Source organism: Lichenostomus cassidix, chromosome 19 (assembly GCF_008360975.1).
Source record: "Lichenostomus cassidix isolate B80296 chromosome 19, HeHo_3.0, whole genome shotgun sequence".
Lineage (NCBI taxonomy): Eukaryota > Metazoa > Chordata > Aves > Passeriformes > Meliphagidae > Lichenostomus > Lichenostomus cassidix.
This window is the reverse complement of record NC_139499.1, coordinates 9,760,386-9,780,091: the sequence shown is the minus strand read 5'-3', so window position 1 is coordinate 9,780,091 and position 19,706 is coordinate 9,760,386. Positions and strand designations below refer to the sequence as shown.

Genomic DNA, 19,706 nt, shown 5'->3' with positions numbered 1-19,706 from the left:
AGAAAAACTTTCAGGGTTAAACTCCTTGCACTGGGAAGTCTCTCTGACAATTACCTACTTTTTAAAAAATTTTACTTACTTTACTCATATACATTTTCATGACATCTGTAACAACTGGGAGCCATTCTAGTCTTGCTTTTTATCTCTGAAAGGGGCAGAAAAATCCTCATGCAGCTCCACCATCCCACCAATGGAGATGAACTAGCAAATGCAGAATTTCCTCAGCGTCCATCAAACATGAAGGCAATGAGCACTGTGAGAGCACCAGCAGCAAGAACAGCCCCACAGTCTCTTCCAAGGCTGTTCTACAAACCACACATCAAACCATCAGCAGCACTGAAGCAGCTCAGAACATCCAGACTTGCACACTTCCAGAAAAACATAGATTAACTGCAGAATGAAACTCAGTACCCTGAGCAGGGAAAGGGGCAAGTGTCAAGAACATTCCAGCAAAGCCATTTCTGTGCTCATTGTGTGGCAGGTGAAGCTCTTTAAACCCTTCTGGGTCGTTATATCACTCACAGAGCCCAGCTGGTGGCTGCCAGCACAGCGGGGACCCCCAGACCCCCACCCTGGCAGCTGATCTGATGTGTTGATGAGCAAGTCATGTCGCTATAATAAGGAGTGTTTATTTGAATAATAAGGTCAGGGAGTTAAGTAGTTGGTATTCCACTCGTAGGAAGCAGTTTGCACAGTGTCACTAATAATTAAAGGGGTTTTTTGACTAATCTAGTTGCTCTTCCTAAATATACTCCACTCTGTTCAAGAAACTCATCAAAGCAGCGAAGTGATCTTCGAGGTTATTAATCTCCTTTGCTCCACAGCTGGAGCAAATTTATTTGCTTGAATTAGCATGTAATAAACTTATAATAAAGCTGCCATATCCCTCGCTTTAGAGATATAGTTTGTGTAATGGGTAGTTAAATCTAGGTAATGTAGCCATGGTCTTTAGGCTCGGAGAGAAGGGGAAAGGGAAAACTCAGCACAGTGGAGACGGATGTGGCAGATAGCAAAGTTCAGCTGCACAGGGAGGACTGGCCCCCACCTCCTCCTCTGAGGTTATTATTCACAGAGCCTGGGTAGTAAATAATTTTTCCCTCTCTCCATTTCAGCTCTTTTCAGTTCCTGCTCTGCGCTGGAGCAGGGCCTGGGCATTAGCCAGAGGTGTCAGAGGTGTTAGACAAGGTATTAAGGAGGTGTCAATGGTGAAATAGCTGGGATTACAGTAAAGTCTAAATAAGGTGTAAAATAAAACCAAAGGTGATAAAGTCGTTGATAAGAAAAGCTGGAGAAAAATAGGAGTGCAATTATTTTTCATCCTGGTTGTTCACTCTCGCAGTGCATTATCTATGGCTTTGCAAAGACTTAAGTGAGATTTTTTTCCCAGTCTATGGTATTTTCTCCCGGCAGCATCGCAGCTCCACAGCCCTAGTACAGCAGGGGAGCATCCAGCAGCTCCACACAAACCCACACCTGCCCAGGAGATGCCCCTTCCTCCTCCTCCATCCTTGCCCAGGGGTTGAAGGTGCCATCTGGGGAGGACAGTGGCGTTTTGGAGGCTGTGACCTTGGCAGGAGCCCCTGGAGCCAGAGCCCAGCACTGTGCTACTGGAAAAGGGGATAACTGCCCTGTCTGTGCCGGGCTGTCAGCCCAGCTGTCACAGGCAGGGACTCACCTTCCCCGGCAAGAACACATCAATCATCCCGACAGCCCTAATCAGGCAGACGGAGCTCGGCGGAGGATGGAGAGCTGGCGCTGCCCCTCCCCGAGAAAATCGGGAAGGGGGAAAGAAATAATGTCAGAAATTACTCCGGATGGCAAATCAGCAAATTAGCCTTGATTACTATCCGTGTCTCACAGCCTCCTCTTCCTCGGGCTCATCAGCTCTGTCTGCAGAGCCCTTCTGCTCCTGCAGAGTTCATTCCCACCTCAGCAGATTCCATGGGGAAACACCCCAGGGATCCAGCTGGGAACCCCAAGGGACACCCTGCAGCAGCTGGAGGCTCAGGGGTCACCCACAAGGACAGAGGTGCCATTTCAGGAGCCAGAATGGTGCAGGAGGATGCAGTGGAAGAGCTCTGCCAAGATGCCCTGGCTCTGAACCCAGTGGCCCTTTATAGCAGGCACAAGCCAAAATGAGGGTTTTCTCAGAAAAAACACAGGGGAGTAATTCCAGTGAGGAAAAAAGTTGTTTAAAAGCACGTTCATCTGCAATTCTCCCAGTGCTGTGAAGGGTTATTAACTGATTGGATTTCATCACATCCCACTTTGCTGCTGCAGAGGCTGATTGTCCCATATTTGCATTTCTCTTGGACAAGCAGCAATCCTGGCCCCACGGTGGGCACAAGGCCATGCCATGTGCCCTGGGATGGCAGCGGGAGCTCAGCTCCATCCCATCACAGCTAAACCACCAGCAACAGCTCTCTCAGGACCCCTGGGGCCACTGGTCATCCAGGAGTGCTTTCCCCCTTGCTCAGAGCCACGAGCTGGGAAGCAGCATCATTTCAGACGTGAACTTTTTGGAGTTAATTTGTTTGAGTTCTTTCAAACGGCACAGAGCTGCCAGGCAGGCTGACATCACCCGTGAAGGCATTTAAAGAAATGGATGAACACAAGCACTAGATGGATGTGCTGGCCGAGTACAAGCCGGGCGAGCTCAGGTACACGAGCGTGGTGTACCTTCCCTGCTTATCATCTTCATTAATAATGTCTTTACTCCCAAACCATTTCCATCATCAGGGCTTTGCAGTAACGACCCCAGCGCAGCTCAGCGTGTCCTGCTGCTGCCTCAATCTTCACACGGAGTAAGCAGCAAAATAAAGGAGATTAAAACCCAACAGAAACAAATGGCCTTCGCTTGGGCAGAGTGGTGAGGGGGGTGTTAAATTTGGGGTGTGTTAAGGCCAGGATTCCAGGCAGGGGGGACAGGCTGGATCCCAGCTGGCTGTGCCAGGATGGCATCACAAGCACTGCCAGCCCTGTGGTCACCCCAGGACCTCCCAGAGCAGCTGGGTCAGGTGGCCTCGTGCATGGTGGTCATTCCAGGTGTGACATTCGACAGCCTGGGCAGCCTGAGGTGGCTTCCTGCTGGAAGGAGGGGCTGCAGAGCCCCCTGTCCCATGGGAGCTGCCTGGAGCACCCCAGAGCTGAGCCCCTGGTGCTGCAACCCCAACCCTGACAGCTCCTCCTCCAGACCAGCCTCCTCTCCGGAGGAAACACACCATAAATCTGCATTTCACTCTGCTCATCCATCAAACCCTACCTCCTTCATCTCCAGACCTGGAGTGTGCACAGAGAGCTCAGGCAGGGCAGGGACAACACCCAGCCTGTCCCCAGCCCTGCAGCCACCCAGAGCCACCACCATCCCTCTTACCTTGCAAACACGAGCTTTGTGGAGTGAGGGCAGTGGGAAAAGCATCTCCTCCTCTTCCAGGGCAGTGGGGAAAGCATCTCCTTTTTCAGGCAAGAGGTGCTGGAAAAAAACAGAAGTTACTGTTAAAAAGTGACTTGATTTGTCAGATTCAGATAATTTGGCAGATTTGTCTCGGCCATGGGAACAGCTCTGTCACAGCACACACAGCCCCCCCAGCAGGGTGTGACCCACCAGGGGCCAGGGTTGTCACCCAGCATGTCCCCAGCCCAGCACACAGCACAGCACAGGCAAGCAGAGATATTAAGTGGCTGATTTACATAGTAATCTGCAAGGGGAGAGATGTTCGGGGCGCTCAGCCTTCATCATAACACTTGTCATATTTGTGCTTCAATTTGAAGGGGGAGGAGAAGGGAAATAAGGCCTTGGGTTTTTGCACATATTATTTCTGGTGTGAAATAACCAGATTTCTGGGATCTGCCATGGCAGACCAGACCCACACAGCTGGATCCCTCCTGTCCACTGCTGCCCACGGGGTTTGGGGTGTGCAGGCAGTGAGGGGCTCTGGGGCTGAGCAGAAAACCACCAACATCACATTTTTCAATAAAACATATGGTGCTTGGCACAGCTGCAGGGTTGGATGCTGAGGTCTCACCTATGGGAGCCCCAACTCCTCACCAACACCTCACCCATGGATTTAGCAATGTATTTCCACTCTTTTGTTCTTTAATGTAAAAGCTTTGATATTTATGAACAACTGTGTCACTGCTGTAAGTAGTGCTCCTTTTCCACACATGAAACAAGCTGCTCTCAAGCCTTTTAATTAGAATTGAGTGAACAATTAGATAAAGGGGAGGAAGGGAAATATTTTCTGCCCTCCATATCAACAATGACAAGAGTTTCCTTCTCCTCACCAGGACTGCAGAGGTGGGCTGAATTCAGGGTCAGTTCTGTGGCTGCCTCAGGAGAAAGCCTGAATTGTTTTCTGCACAGCCAAGTGCAGGGGAACTCTGTCTGCACCCCTGGACACTCAGTTTCCATGGATCCATCACTTACAGCTCCAGCCCATGGTCTGACAAGTTCTGCAGAGTTTCTGGGGAAATTCACCCAGTTTGAATATCAAAGACTCACAGATTGATTTGGGTTAGAAGGAATCTTTAAAATCATCTCATTCCACCCCCTGCCATTCACAGGGATACTTCCCACTAGACCAGGTTGCTCAGAGCTCCATCCAGCCTGGCCTGGAGCACTTCAAGTTCCAGCATTAGTGTCCCTAAACAGGTCTGCAGGGGTTTGTGCAGGGTGCTTACCCCAGCCTGGAGCACGGGGCAGGGACAGCCAGGACACACTGGACACACCACAGGTCTCCCTTCCCAAAACACTTGGGCTCCTGGAGCACAGCAAAGCACCAAACCCCAAAAGAGCTTCACCCCATCAGCACCAGCCCAGCCCGGCGCCGAGCGAGCAGCCAGGGTGATTAATATTGAACAACAACAAACAAAACAATTGAAAAGTCAACAGTTTAGGGGAAGAGGGGCTGCGACAGCCCTGCGGTCCTGAGGATTATTTTAAATGTGCAAAATGCCATCTCTCTAAATAATCAAACTCCACTGCTGCGACTCGGAAATTGCCACCCACGGCTAAAGCTCCAATTTTAAACGCATCCTCAAGTCAATCTTTGTAAATTCCACATTAAATATTGATCAGCCCCAGAGAGGGCTGGTGCTGCGTGTTTAGCATAGATGTGCCAAATTCAAACAGCAGCAGCTGGGAAGGAAAGTTTGCCCAGATGCCAGCCCAGGCCACGGACACTGTCACAGCATCCACGGTGCTCCAGGAGGGAGTGACACCTCCAGGGGGATGGATGACCCTGATGGGACCACAGCCCAGGACCCTGCCTGGATAATCAGCACATGGAAACACAGAGAAGGACAAGGATCTTCCCCAGCATGGCCTGGCATGGATGGGCAGTGCCCAAAGCACCACAAGGAACATTTAAACACAGACATGGGAGGAGGAAGGAGACAAGAGCTGGTGCTTCCCTTCCAAATGCACCAACTCCAACCACATCCTCATCCCTTCCATGGCAGCGATGAGCAAATGCCCAAGAAATTCAGCTTACAGCATCAGGGCAGTTGTTCTGCTTCCCAAATTCCCACCACCACAGGAGAGCTCCAAGGGGGAGGTCTGAACCACCAAATTCCCACCAATCCCATCGAGAAGGGCTTTAAGGAAAACATGATTGTTGGGAAATGATCCCTTCTATTTCCAAATCCCCAAACACTGTGCATCTGTGTATATATATATATGCCTGGAGTATTACGAAATCATACTTGAAACCCAGATTCCAACTCCATTTCCCAACCACTCGTATAAAATTTTCATTACAGATTGCTGCCCTGCAGTGGAACAGAGGGCAACTTTATTAGAGGCCGCCTGGCAGCAGGAGAATGAGCCAGTCAACAGCTCCAGATATTCCTCTGCGAGATATGGCAGAGTGCTGGAAATGGAACAGATTATATAAAAAAAAGTAATTCAGAGCAATTTCTAGTAAAGAGCCAAAGAACCATATAATTCAACATTTATATAGACAAGGCTTCAAGGGAACTCTTCAAAAAAAAAAAAAAAAGAGGACGAGGTAACGGTAAGAAACTCTGGTTTGATATTTCCGTTTTTAAATTTCTTTTTTAAATTTCTTTTTTAACCTGCCCTGTTGGTTTGTGCCACCCTTGGTTCCAGCAGCACTGCAGGGACAATTGCAGCTCCCAGTGCCTGTGTGGCTGCTGCCTCCCTCCTCTCCCTCGCCCTGCTCTGACCCAAGGGCAGCTCCTGCTTTCCCTAACAGATCTGCCAGCCAAGCAGGGCTGTCCTGCTGCACAATGGGGGATGATCCTCCCCAAATGTGCCCACAGGCAATTCTCCTCTTCCCATCTTCCCTCCCTCACTGATGGCGCTATAAAAAGCCCAGAAGGGAAGACAATCCTTTTTCCCGTGATTAATTAAGGCAGGAGCAGCCCGAAGAGCAGAGCAGCACCAGTACCTGCATCATTTCCAAGGTGCTGCAGCTGCAGAGAGCCCCGTGACTTCCCCGCCTCGTTTGTCATCTCCTGACACTGATAAAGAGCTTCTCCAGCGCTGTGTCTTTGCGAGGGAACATATCCATATCAAAGCTGCTTGGATCATCCTTTTGCAAACTATCTGCTGCCTTTTCTGGCCTAGTTTCCTTTCTGATCTCCAACTCCTGTTCCTTCCCTCCCCGAGTCCCTGCAGCAGCACTGCCAGCCAGCCTGCCCCAGCACCCAAGGCTGGAGGCTCTTGGGGAAAAAGGATCACTTTGCTTCCACATCGTCCAGCCTGGGGTCTCTGCAAACCCACACTGACCTGCTGCATCAGCCAAAAACGCTTCTGCAGCCAAGGATGACCAGGATGGGATGAAATCCTTCCAACCTGTGACAAGACTCATTCTCAAGCAGCATTTGACATGGAAGAGAACGCCTGGGATGCAGAGATGGAGGTGCTACAAGCAGGAATGTGGAGCTACAGCTGCCTGGGGGAGGTGAAAACAGCACCTAATTCTCAATATCGCCTCAGGTCACAGTGTGTGCAGCAGAAAAGCAAACACTCACCTTCCCCGAGGTGCATCACAGCTACAGGAGCAACTTTGTGCAGCCAGAGCATGAGCAATGTACTTGGAGCCACTGGGAAAACCAACTCCTGGCTTTCCAACAGAGCAAATTTCACCTGGAAGACCTGGGAAGTGAACGACAAGGAATTGCTGCATTTTTTTTTCTTTTTCAATCCAGAGGTGCTTTTCTGTCTGTGATGGCACTTGAACAAGAGCTTAATGAACAGCATTTCCTTGGTTCTGAGAGGCACAGACAGGCCAGACAACACCACTGATTCATTAGCATCCCATCATGTCTGCAGCCTCCCCATTCCCCAGCCATATGGCCAGCACAATGTGCCTCCAAAATCTGGGACATCCACAGAGGCTTTATCACCATCAGCCACCAGGCTGGAGTAGCCTCTGGTTACGTGGAGATGGGGAACATCTGATCTCAGGACCTTCTGGGTGTGAAGGGACACGGTGTGGATGGGGACAAGGTGACTTTGTGGGATGTGAACATGTCTCCCACTGCAAAAAGATTTCAATCAGGATCCCTCTGGGGATCCCCTCACAGCCTCCAGAGGGGATGCACATCTCCAGCAGGGACATGCTGCCTGCCCAGGTGGGAGACTCAGCATCTGCTTTCATTTCTGCCCAGATGAATTCCCCCTGTGACTGATGAAAGCTCCCAGCAAGCTGAGCTGTCCAGCAATCAGCTGAGACCTCAGCCATGGAAAACACAGAGCCACCACCAGCAACCAGGAGCAACATCTGGGCACGGCCTTAGGTGGCCATGAACAGACATTAAGGGACCCAAAATAGACATTAAGAGACCATATGCAGCCTGAGAGCAGCAATCTGTGCAGGAGGCTCCTCACTCTCACCGAGGCACAGGGAAAAGAAGCCCCAAAAACCAGGAATCAGCAGCACCCCGAGATGTCCACAGCCTATGGGGGATTTATGGGGACACAAGTCCTTGGAGCCCCAGGTGGCATTCCTGACCACCTCCTCCTCTCTCAGCACCATCAGGATCTCCCTCCAGGCTCCCAGCACTGCTTGTGTGTTTTCTAACAAGCAAATTACTCCTTCCTTACTCCGAGCTCTGCCTGCAATTCCGTGGGACCCAGCGGGAGGGTCTGTGCCCCTCCTGCATTCACCAACCTGTGTCAGCAGTTTATTATGCAGCCCTGTAGGTTTTTTTGTTAAAAAAAAATAGAAAAAGAGAAGTTTTCAAAGCTTTAATGGCTTTGAAAACAACACGGAGAGTTCTCTTTACTGCTGGAGAGGTTAATGATCTCCCTCTGCTACAGAACCAAACTGGACATCATAATAAATAACCATAATAAGATATAAAGTATCACCTGGAGTCATTCAATGCAGAGAGCGGGTAGGAGTTATGATGCATTTCCATTATTCAGAGTAACTGCCAGGTGGGAAATGTTCAAAGTGAAGGCAGTCAATTAAAAAATGAAAAGCATTACTTAAGCAGAGAGGGACTGTATCTTATCCTGCCTGTGATGATCACGGGCTCCTGGTGGGGCTGCAGCCCTGAGGAGATCTCTGCTCCTCTGCTGTCCTCGGGAGGCCAGCAGGGTGACAAAGTGACACTGTGACACTGCCACCACAGAGGCCCTGCGTTCCAAAGGACACTCACAGGGAGCACAGAACCAGAGAATGGTTTGGGCTGGGAGGGACAATAAAGCTCCTCTAATCCCAGCTGTCCTGCCAAGGACAGGGACACCTTCCAGCAGAGCCAACGCCGTGCAGGGACATCCCTGTTTGGGTTCAAAGAGCCAGGATCACCTTGCTCAGCACCACAGCTGCTCTGCACATCCCCACCACCCATGGGAAGGTGTCTTGCTCTTCACAGAGCTCCACGAGGAGCTGGACAGCAAGAACTCCATCAGAACCAGCAGCCCTGGCAGTGACACGACCTCACCAAGGCCAGCACAAGCAGGGTGAGAACCCAGCTGCCCTGCCCTGCCCTGTGCACGGAGCAGGAGCTGCTCTGATCCATCAGCAGCAGCAGCAGGAGCAGGGCTGGCAGGGGAGAGGGTCAGAGCTCGTCTCACATGGCATTAATCACCTTTCCTGGGGCTCTGCACGCCTGGACAGACCTATTAATCAGCACCATATCAGCCCTGGAGCCTGGCTGGGCCCCTTTGTGTGGGTTCCTTCCCATCACAGCCAGATAAGATTATCAGTGACGAGCAAGACACCCATTGAGCTACACCTGACTCAAAGAATGAGATTTTTTTTTTTTTATTATTTATCCCCCCGTCTCAAAGATGAGCTGTTTCTTGTCTTGTCAAACCACATCCTTTTCTTGAAAGAACCAGCTTTAAGAATCCAATTTGTCAAGCTGGACAATCATTTGAGAATCCATAAAAAGCCTCGGTGACTTTATCAAAAAAAATAAATCAGAAGGTTTTAAATGGTAACTGAAAGGGATTTGAAAATAGGTTGAGTGGCCTACATCAATTAATCTTCAGAGAGCCGGGGCTTTGTGAAGCTGGAGTGGCAGAGAAGTGTCAAAAACTAGTTACTGGGCTTGAGGAGATGGAAGTCATCGATATTCTCCTCCCATTTTTCTCCCTTTTCCTCTTTCTCTGTCTGTTCAGAGCACAGTGAGGCAATATCCCCCTGCCCAGGGCACTGCAGAGCTGAGAAGAGCTGGGTGGTCAAGCCAAGAAGGGGCAGCTGGTCAGGGCCACTCTTTCCTGGTGACATTTTCCCCCCAGTTATTCCCAGTGTCAGCCAACAAGGGCCAGAGCTGCTCTGCCACCGTGGCTCTGAGTCTGTCACTGTCACTGCTGGGAGGAACCTTCAGACGCTGCTGGCACTCTCGGGTGGCTCAGGAGTCCCCAGGGACATTGTGGCACCTGAGGATGCAGCCAGGGCTCAGCTCTGGCTGAGGGTTGGGAGAGAAGGGCAAAAAGAGACAATAAATGTTTTCAGCTCAGCCTCAGGGCCTCAGCAAAGCTCTGCACACCCACAGGGTGAGATGAAGCTGGAAAAGGAGGTGTTTGGCTGAGGAAATCAATCCAATCCCCTGCAACAGCAATGGATCTCCCCAGCTGCTCCTCACAGCCCAGGGACAGACTGGGACACCACTGAGCCCCAGAGGCCACCAGCAAGGGGACACGGGGATGGAAACAGCAGACTGGACAACTGACCATGACATAAACACCTTGGGAGGAATCAGAATGCTGAAAGGGAAGAGCCACACTGCCACACTCCAGTACTGAGAGCAGGACGTGAGGGGCTCCAGATGGCTCTGCGGTTTAGTGCAATAAAAAATTTAATCTGACAGGCAAGTGTGGGGCTGGAGAATAATAATAAGACAAATAATTTCCTTAAAAAAACCCGAAAGGAATCTAACGGCTCAAAGATATCTTCATTTGCTGCAAAGAGCAGAGCCTATCAGTTATTTACTGCAGTTGGGAGCACATTCACGAGCTTTCAAAAGGTATTTTGTTGCAGAAGCATAATATAAGGACACTTTCCTCGCTTCCCAGCCGGGGGAAATAGATCTGACTTGGAACTTGGCCAGAAGGGCTGCAAGTTGGGGCTCTGAAGCGAAGGTGATAACTTTGCCAATTAAATATGGATGTGATTTTTTCCCCCTCTCCTTCCCTGGAATACTTTTGCACTGTCATTAGGTGATGATATAAAGACATAGGCCTCCTGGTGCAGCTTAATTGCTCCTATATAGAAAAATGATGAGCTCAATTGCGCTGCACAAGGGCTGCTGTGGCTACTTGCTGCCTTATTAATAGGTGATACCGATGAGTGTTTAATTCTTCTGCCCAAGGAAAAACAGGGAGACAGCAAAGCCCTGCTCAGCAAACACTTCAGCACTTGCTCAACTGCTCCACTGAACAGCGAGGGGCTGAGGAGAGAGTTTATATTTAATCACACACTTAAAGCGTTTTGCTGAGTTGATGCTCAGTGCCGGGGAGACAGGATGCACTCCCAATTAAGTGATCTTTTATTCCCATATCCTTATATTTTTCTTTTTTATTGATACACAGCACTGACAATCCTGTGTTTCGGAATCTGCTGCTGAATGATTTCTAGTCCAGGGTCTCTACTTCCTCAGCAGCCACTAAGTCACTACTAATAATCCACATTTGCCTCTGGTTTCTAACAGTCTCTCTAGGAAAAGGGTTTTTTTAAGGTGTTGACTCCCTCCCAAAAGAAACTGGAGGGCCACTCTCCCATCTGCATGAAAGCAGGAGGGTATGGGATCTGCATTTGCCTCTGCTGAGGCTCTGAATGTTGAGTTTCAGCCCCACAAAGCTGCGGTTGGCACAGGGGGAGCAGAGCAGGGGGGAGAGGCTGCCGCTAAATTGATGGCAACAGAAAAAGCTGGAGGTACAAATGGCTCGAGAAAAGGCGTGATGAGATGTGACTGCCCTGGGTGCTGGGACTGCAGAGAGCAAAATGGGAAAAGACCACCTGGATGAGGAGAAAATGCTTCTGATTGCTCGGGGAAAAACGGAGTTAAAGATCATTGGAACGGACAAGGCAATCTGGCGGCGCTGGGATTGATTCCAGGGCGAGGAGGGAGGGAGGGAGGGAGCTGCACCCCTGGGCATCCTCAGCCTGGGGGGGACGTGGGGGACATGGGGACACAAGGCTCTGCCACCCCAAAGCTCTGCCCTCTGCAGAGCACAGAGCTCAGCCCAGTGCAGCACTGAGCACAGCAGGGACATCACCAGAGGTGAACCACACCATTGTGGGGAAGCACAGTTTAGGGGTCACACAAGTTTTTGGGTGGCACAGGGTGACCCCTGCATCTCCCCCAGCCCCAGGACCTTAACCCCAAAGGATGCTCTGCTCTCCCAGGAGCACACATTCTCCAGGCTGTGGATTCTCACAGCCAGAGGTTTTCTAAAGGTTATGCAAAGGTTACCACCCAATTAACGTGCAGGAGCAGCACGAGCTCTGTTTGCCTAATTTCCAAACCTGAAGGCCACTCAGCAGCTCCCCCCACACATCTGCACTGATCCCTCAGTCCTGGAGCACATTCCAGCACAGGGGTGATGGCAGCAATGAAGATAACAATAATGATGAATCCATTTCCTCTACCTTGGGCGTTTTTAAGTCATCTCATCTTAGAAATGAGCCAATTCCAGCCTTTTTTGTGACAACCTGTTTGCCCTCTCAGCCATGGGCAGATGGAGGGCTGTGCTCACACATCACCTCCTGGAGCACCAGACAGGCTGGGACCCCAATCCCTGCTCTGTTTCAAGGTCACAGAATCACAGAATGGTTTGGGGAGAAAGGGACCTCACAGATCACCTAGTTCCAACCCTCTGGAACTATCTGGATTCCTTCCTGGAGGGGAGGAACGAAGGTCATGGGTTGACCCAGCTTTCTCCCACTGATCTGCCTGACATCCTCTGAACTCCTGTGGCACCAGAGGGGAGGCAAAGCCCTGGGAAGATGGAAATTTGGTTTGCTCAGAGTGCTGTTCTGGAGCCTCCAGCTGCAGGATAACACCGTGTGCAGCCCATGCAGAGATGGACCCTTTCAAAACAGCCATAAAATGTATTTTTTCCAACGTCATTACTTATGTCTCAGGTTACCAAACACAAGCAAATTAGGATTATTTCCTTCCCAGCGTCACAAGCCTGAGGTTTGCTATTTTCTTTCTCTCAGGTCTTCCATTAGCCTTTACAGACTATTTCCCTGTCAGGCTTCCCATGCATGCTCACAGCTTCCCAGCATTCCAATCCACCCAATCTATGCTTATTGCAACTCCGAGTGCTCCACTAATTCCCTTCCTCACGTTGCAATTTCACATTCCTAAATATTGGGTGTAATGGCAGCAGAGCTCCTGCCGCTGCTTCCAAATTAAATGAGCCAGGAGGAAAAACATTCGGAAACGTTTTCAGCCGAGCGTTTATGGTTTGAAGGACATTTTAAAGACAGGGAACATAACCTGGCTCCTGCTGATGGTCAGGAGGATTTAATCATGAGAAATTGCAAACGGGGCTTGGAGCAGAGCAAGGAAAGGGGGTGAAGTCTGATATGATGTTAAGAAAAATTTTTTTTCACTTTTCCAATCATGCTCCAGTGTCCCATGGAGCAGGGCTGGTCATTTTGGCTGTTTTTTGGGGGTTCTGCATTGAGAAAATAAAGAGCCATCAGCAGCAGAAGGTAGACCCCAAGTAACCTTTTTATCCCAAGGAATTGCAAAATCAAGCACATTTTTTGAAAGCTGCTGTTGTGGAGAGCCCCTCAATAAAGGCACATGGAAAGCACCTGGAGAAGAGGCTGTGGCACTGTGGACATTCCCCCCGTGTGCCCACCCTGCCCACCGAGCCAGGAGGGAAAACAAACAGCACCACAAAGCAGAAAACTTTCAGTCTCCCTCCTGTTAATTATGATCTTATTTTGCGCAGAGAACCTGTCATTCAGCTGCCGGTAATGGATAGTTTCTATTTCAATTCTCCCTCCACCCTATTATCTTTTATAAAATTCAGGCAGGCCGGTGATGGATTGATAAGGGACAGTCCCGGCGGGAGCCAGCTCGCTCAGAACGGATCTCACGCACACCCAACTTCTGTATCTTTTTAAATATTTCAGTTGTTTGAGATCTTTATTTCACATTTCGATTTCCTGTAGTACAGTAAATTTATCTTAGTCACCCAGTCAAGTTCTCTCCAAGTCTCTTATCTTCTCCTCCCTGTACAGCTGAAGGCCCCAACACTATCTGTGCTGCCGATAAAACTGGCCCTGGCAAGCCACAGATGGAGCTGATCCGGCAGCCCCAGCCCAAAGCAGACCTTGCAGGGGCCAGGCTGGGAGTTCAGCGCTCAAACCCAGCGCTGGTTTTTGCCAAGACAACCCCAGGTGGGCTGGGAAAGCGTCTGGGGCTTCAGGGATAACGGGGCAGCTGCTCCCCGCCAGGAAAGCCCAGCGGGACAGCCGGGATGTCCCCAGGGGAGGGTTTGTGCCACCCAGCAGCTCTGCCGCTGTCCCAGCCTGAGCCCATCAACACAGGGATGTTTCCCCCCACTAAACCGCAGATTTTCAAATATCTCAACAGAAAGGAGCAGAGAGCATCCCAGCAGCACTGCCCCGCGCGGGGAGAGGATGGGAGCAGCCGAATTCAAACGATGAAGAAAACAACAGACAGGTAAAGCCGAGTCACCTTGGCGCTGCTGTGCCGCCGGCAGCGCCCAGCGCGATCAGGCAGCACCACCTGGTGCCGCCGAGCCGGGAGAACTGCCCGGGAAGCTGGGATTCACCCGAGCGAGCTGCCCGGGAAGCTGGGATTCACCCGAGCGCAGGGATGCTCCGCAGAGCGCACAGGGATGCTGCGGGCAGCACAGCTCGCCTGCCTCGTCCCGAACACACACACTGCTTTGGGGCTGTTCTCATCCCTCCTGCCAGCATCCAGGAGCTCTAGGATCGAGGGGATCGAGGTGATTTCCCTCCTGGGAACAAGCGGGTAGCAGCTCTGCTGCTTATGGCAAGACAAGGAGTCGGGTCTTGTCCTCTTCCCAGCTTTGGGGTGATTTCATCCCCCAGGAGCAAAGCCAGCAGCAGGGCACCCAATAAATACATCTGCAGGAGGGTGATTTATCTGCAGGGGAAGCCATGGAAATTCCCAAGCCCTCTTAAACATCCATTTCCTGGCTCTAAACCATCAGTAAGTTGCCAACTGGGGAATGTATTTGTCTGCTCCCCTCAGTATATTTTCTGCTTTTCATTATAATTTGCTAAATAATACATTACAATGAGTTATTTATCACACTCAGCAGTTTCGTGATGCCTCCTCCATCGCCAGGAATCTCACCCATAAATCAGACACACAAATATCTGCTGGCATCGCTGAGATTTGACCTTGCACCCAGCACCCTTCACCTGCCCCAGCAGCTCCCAGGCCCTGCTGAGAGCCACTCCTGCATTAAAGGACAGCCAGCCCAGGGAAGAGAGAAGCTCCAGCACTGGGAAGTGACCAGAGAGGCACAGGAGGGACACCTGTGCACCCCCAGACCTTCTCCTGGTGACAGTGAGCAGAGCTTGGCCAACACCAGGTTGTCACTGCTGAGAAATGAGACATGGGCAGTGCTCTGCTTCAGTCCCAGCAAGAACACTGAGAGGGAAAAATTATGAGACTTCCTTTCCAAGTCTCTCTACCCTCCCTTTGAAACAAATTGGTTTGCAAATATGGATTAATTTAGCTTTACACCATCCGTCTTAAATCAACACTATCTGGGCCCACAGATTGGGAAATCAAGGCATGGAAAGGAAAATAAAAAATAAAAATTAAAAAAAAACAGAACCAGGAACAAAACCCTCTCTCTGTGCTTTAACTACAAAATCATCTTTCCTCATTAGCAGCTAATCAGAACTACCAGAGGGGAAGAGATTACAGACAGGGCGGAGAGGGGAGTAACTCACAGAAATACAGACATCAGAACAGATTTTCATTTATTTACTCATTTATCACAGTGAGTCACAGGCTTTGAGTTCATGAGTCTGCATTAGCCTTGCAGGATTTTGGGATGCAATCTCCAAAATCGCAAGAGTGAACAGGTCACAGCCACGTGCCACCTCAGGAAGGAGAAAATCAGCACTTTGGGGTTGGTCTCGGGAAGTCTGATATTGCTGTGCCTGTTGGATTATAAGAAACCACTAATCTTCCCTCGGCAGCCTCCTAATCTCTCTGGGAGCCCAGATGCCTTATCTGGAAGTTGCTCAGTGGAGAGCAGCCCAGGTTGGCTGGCAGTGGGATGGATTCCAGCAGCTCTGGAGCCAGGGCAGGGCTGGCAGGGGAGCTGGGGTGCCACAGGGTGCCACAGGGTGCCCTGAGCTGCCACAGGAGCACACCTGGGAGCAGTGGGGATGCACAGCACCACGTTTGCTCCTCAGCTGAGCAGCTCCACGAGGAGCTGAGCCCCTGCAGCCCTTCTGCTCCTCCAAACCCCTCTGTGCACACTCAGCCCACCTCTGTGCATGCAGACACCAAAATAAACCACCTGCACCTCAGGGTTTTTTTTCCCCTCCCTGTTTTTCCCCAAAATGACTAGCAAGAAGCCAAGTGTTGCATTTACTGCAGGCAGGGAATGTCTCATTGCAAACTTTCCTTTCTCTCCTTAGTTCATAGCAGCTTTCCAGAAGAGAAGAGACTCCCAGACCCTGCACTGGGCTCCAAGGTGTCCAGAGGGAACATCAGTCACACCAACCCCAGGATGTCCCAACAGAGCATTTCCTCTGGCACTTCCAGCCCTGCACACAAGCCCACGCTGGGAAATGAGGAACATATTTTTAAATAAGAGGAGGAAATGGTGTCTTTGTGTCAGGCAAGTGGAAGAAATCCAGGACCAAGAGACTGCAGAGCCTTTCCACTTCAGACAGCAGGTGCTCTCCAAGATGTGGTTATGGCAACAAAATAAATGATGGATAATTGCTTTTGTGACAACTTGCCAATTAAATTAGACTCAGCAGAATAACATAATGACAATTTGTTATGCTCTGGTGGGCACTAACACACCAATCATAATTAAATGCTATGACTGAAATAGAATGCTGCTGTACACAGGAATATATAACCCCAATTCCCTCCCAGTGAAACATTATAGGTTCAGACTTGATTTCAATTTCTGGAGGATAATAGCATTAGCGCACATCAGAATGAGCTTGCAATATGCAGAGAGGCAGCAGCAGCACAGGGACAGACAGAGCCAAGGGCAGCTGAGCCACCAGGCTCCTGCAGGGACCCCTCCAGCATGGCTGATGCTCCAGGACACAAAGCAGTGGGGACATCCCAAATGCCTGCTGTGTCCTGGGAGATTTGGAATTGCTGGCTCGGGGGAGCAGGCAGGGGGTGACTGGCTGCAGGGAGGGACACTGACCCCTGGAGAGCTCATGGGGATGGGGCTGCAGGGCTTTCTTGGGGCTGCAGGGCTTTCTTGGGGCTGCACATCCCTTTCTGCCTGCAAAGCCCTCCCGCTCCACAGCAGGCCCTGCACAGCCTGGCCTTCCTGGAATGATTATCAAAATGTTCATTAAATGCACTGCAGTGCCCAAGAGTGACCTCAGCCCACAGCTGGGATCCCTTGGGGACTCAGCCACATGTGGGCTGGGGAGCCAAAGTGGCTGTGGCTGCCATCAGGGGGTCAGAAGTGACCAACAAAGGGGTCTGGTCACACCAGTATTAACATTTACTGGTAAAACAGCAGCAGCTTTTCCACCCTGAGCCCCTGCTGAGCTCAGCCTGCTGCTCTCACTCCTTTGCTCCAACCCTCCTGCTGCTCCTTCATCCTGCCTCTTACACATCCCAGAACTCCTGGGCCAGGAATTACTGTGACATGGACACTGCTGCTGCTGCAGAAGCAAAGCACTGCAAGGAGCACCAACCCCAATCCGTTCAGAAGCCCTAATTTAGAACCAGAAGCTGGCAGGTGGCAGAACTGGCACTGCCCAGGTCAGGCAAAGCAGGAGGCACCTCTGTGCCATCCCCTCTCCAGTGGGGAAACACAGAATATCAGAGCCAGCACCCTGCTCTGATCCCACATCCATTTTCCCAACAGACACAGATTTCTAGAATATTCCAAAGCTAGGACAGGTTTGAAGACCAAATGTGTGTGTGCAGGCAGGGCTGGGCAGAGGCAAATCCCAGAGGATTCTACAGAGCAGCAATGCCAACAATTTTATATCTTACTTGGAGCTACGTTCTTTAAACATTAAATCCTTTATTATCTGCCTCGATGAAGCTTGGCATTGGCAAGGTCAGATCACCTGTTTTTCCAGCAAAGCTGATGAATTATTTTGGCTGCTCCAGACATTAGACCTGATCCTATTAAATCCTTAGTTCCCCTGCCCTCAACACATACCAGGGGATAATCCACAGCCCAGGAACACGTGAAGGGGCTGAGCAGGGCTCTGGGGGCAGCTGCCTGTGGGTTAAAGCAGTGCCCAAGCTCAGAGCCCAGCCCTGCAGCCCTGAGCTGTGGGACTCGAGGTGTTTGTTCCAGCAGGACACATCCTGCACTGTTTGGGAAAACATCAGTTTAAGGAATGCTGCATCACCCCATGGAGATTCCTCCAATCATCCATTGCACCAACCCATCTGCATTCTACAGTCTGCTAGAGAGCACACAGTTCATCCTAAAACTTTCAGGCAAAGCCCACATTTTTAGGGATTGGCCTTGGAAAACCCTCAGCCTGGCAGTCAGAGCTGTGCAAGGTGTCACTGCCCGTGGCTGTCTCGTCTGCAGTGCCTCGAGAATGAAGGCACAGTGTAACTGATACTTCGGCATTTACTGTCCCCGAAAATAGCCCGGCAGTCGGCGAGAGGAACTGCCACCCTGCGGCAGGAAGGTCAGGAATGGAGCCCAGAAAGGTCACAGCACTGCTCCGGGATGGGCTGCGGGACGGCGAGGCGGCCAGCGCCTCTCTCCGAGCAGCGAACCAGCGTTTCGATGGCAGACTGGCTGGGGGACCTTTCCCGAGGGCAGAGCTGTCCTTGCAGAGGGCAGGTGACAGGGTCACAGCGCTGCCAACCCCGGGAGCAGCCTTTGCCTTCGCAGAGCAGGAATCCCGCAGCCCGGGGCTCTCCAGCACCGCAATGCCCCCGGCGCATCCCCCGCTGGCTCCCGGGGGAACCTGCGATGCCTTTTCAAATATTTTCTGGTGAAAGTTCGGACTCTCCCGCGCCTGCCGGAGCCGGCAAGGCTGCCGTGCTCACACCTCCCGGGCAGGGCTCGGGGAAGGAGCGCGGAGCGCGGCTCCCACCTAGCGGGGAGCGCCGGGGGACCGGGGCTGAGCGGGATAGCGGGGCTGGGCGGGATGGCGGGGATGTGCGGGATAGCGGGGATGTGCGGGATAGGGGATGTGCGGGATAGCGGGGATGTGCGGGATAGCGGGGATGTGCGGGATAGCGGGGATGTGCGGGATAGCGGGGATGTGCGGGATAGCGGGGATGTGCGGGATAGCGGGGATGTGCGGGATAGCGGGGATGTGCGGGATAGCGGGGCTGGGCGGGATAGCGGGGATGTGCGGGATAGCGGGGATGTGCGGGATAGCGGGGATGTGCGGGATAGCGGGGCCGGGCGGGATAGCGGGGCCGGGCGGGATAGCGGGGCAGCACACCGACACCCCCAGACTTCCTCCTGCTGCCGGGCAAAGCTCCCATCAGTAGTAAATCGCCCCCGGTTGCTGCTCAAAACCTCTCAATTAGCGGCGCTGAGTTCCCGCAGGTCCTCACCATCGGCACCAGCCCGGCAAACGCGCCCATCGAGCGCTAGCCAAACGCCCTGGGTTTAATTGGCTTTTTCATAATTGCACCAAAAGCTCCGGCTCGCATCCCTCCGTCGCCCACCAGACACAACAAATCCACGGCGCTGAGCATTCCAAGCATCAACTCCAGCCTGCCCAGCCTCAGCCCACGGCCAGCTCTGCCCCGGCAGCTTCCAACAGAGAATTCCCACACTCACACCATGGGAAGACTCCTCTGTCCCTCCCTCTCTCTCCCCTCAGCTGGAACAGAGGGTCCTTTGCAGATTTCCAGGTTCTCCCGCCCATTTAGCCACATACCTGACTCGGATGACAGGATGCACAGGCCAGCGAGGTGCACAAGTGTTCCTGCAGGGTTGGGAAGGTGAGGAGCAAACCTACAGCCTCCCAGAAGGGTGCTGCTCCCCAAACCCGAGCGTTTCTGCACTCTCCAAACGGCGGTTTGGCCAACTGGACACCAGACAATGACCC

The 19,706-nt window shown here is 51.6% G+C and overlaps 1 long non-coding RNA gene across 1 annotated transcript in view; it reads right to left on the bottom strand.

Moving 5' to 3' along the window:
- Nucleotides 1-19,706, bottom strand: part of LOC146429280 (uncharacterized) — a 27,524-nt gene extending 7,818 nt beyond the window's left edge. Inside the window, exons 1-2 of the long non-coding RNA XR_014855770.1 lie at nt 19,536-19,706; nt 3,374-3,472 (exon numbers count right to left, since the gene is read on the bottom strand). This is a non-coding gene — a long non-coding RNA (uncharacterized LOC146429280). The remainder of the gene's footprint in view (nt 1-3,373; nt 3,473-19,535) is intronic.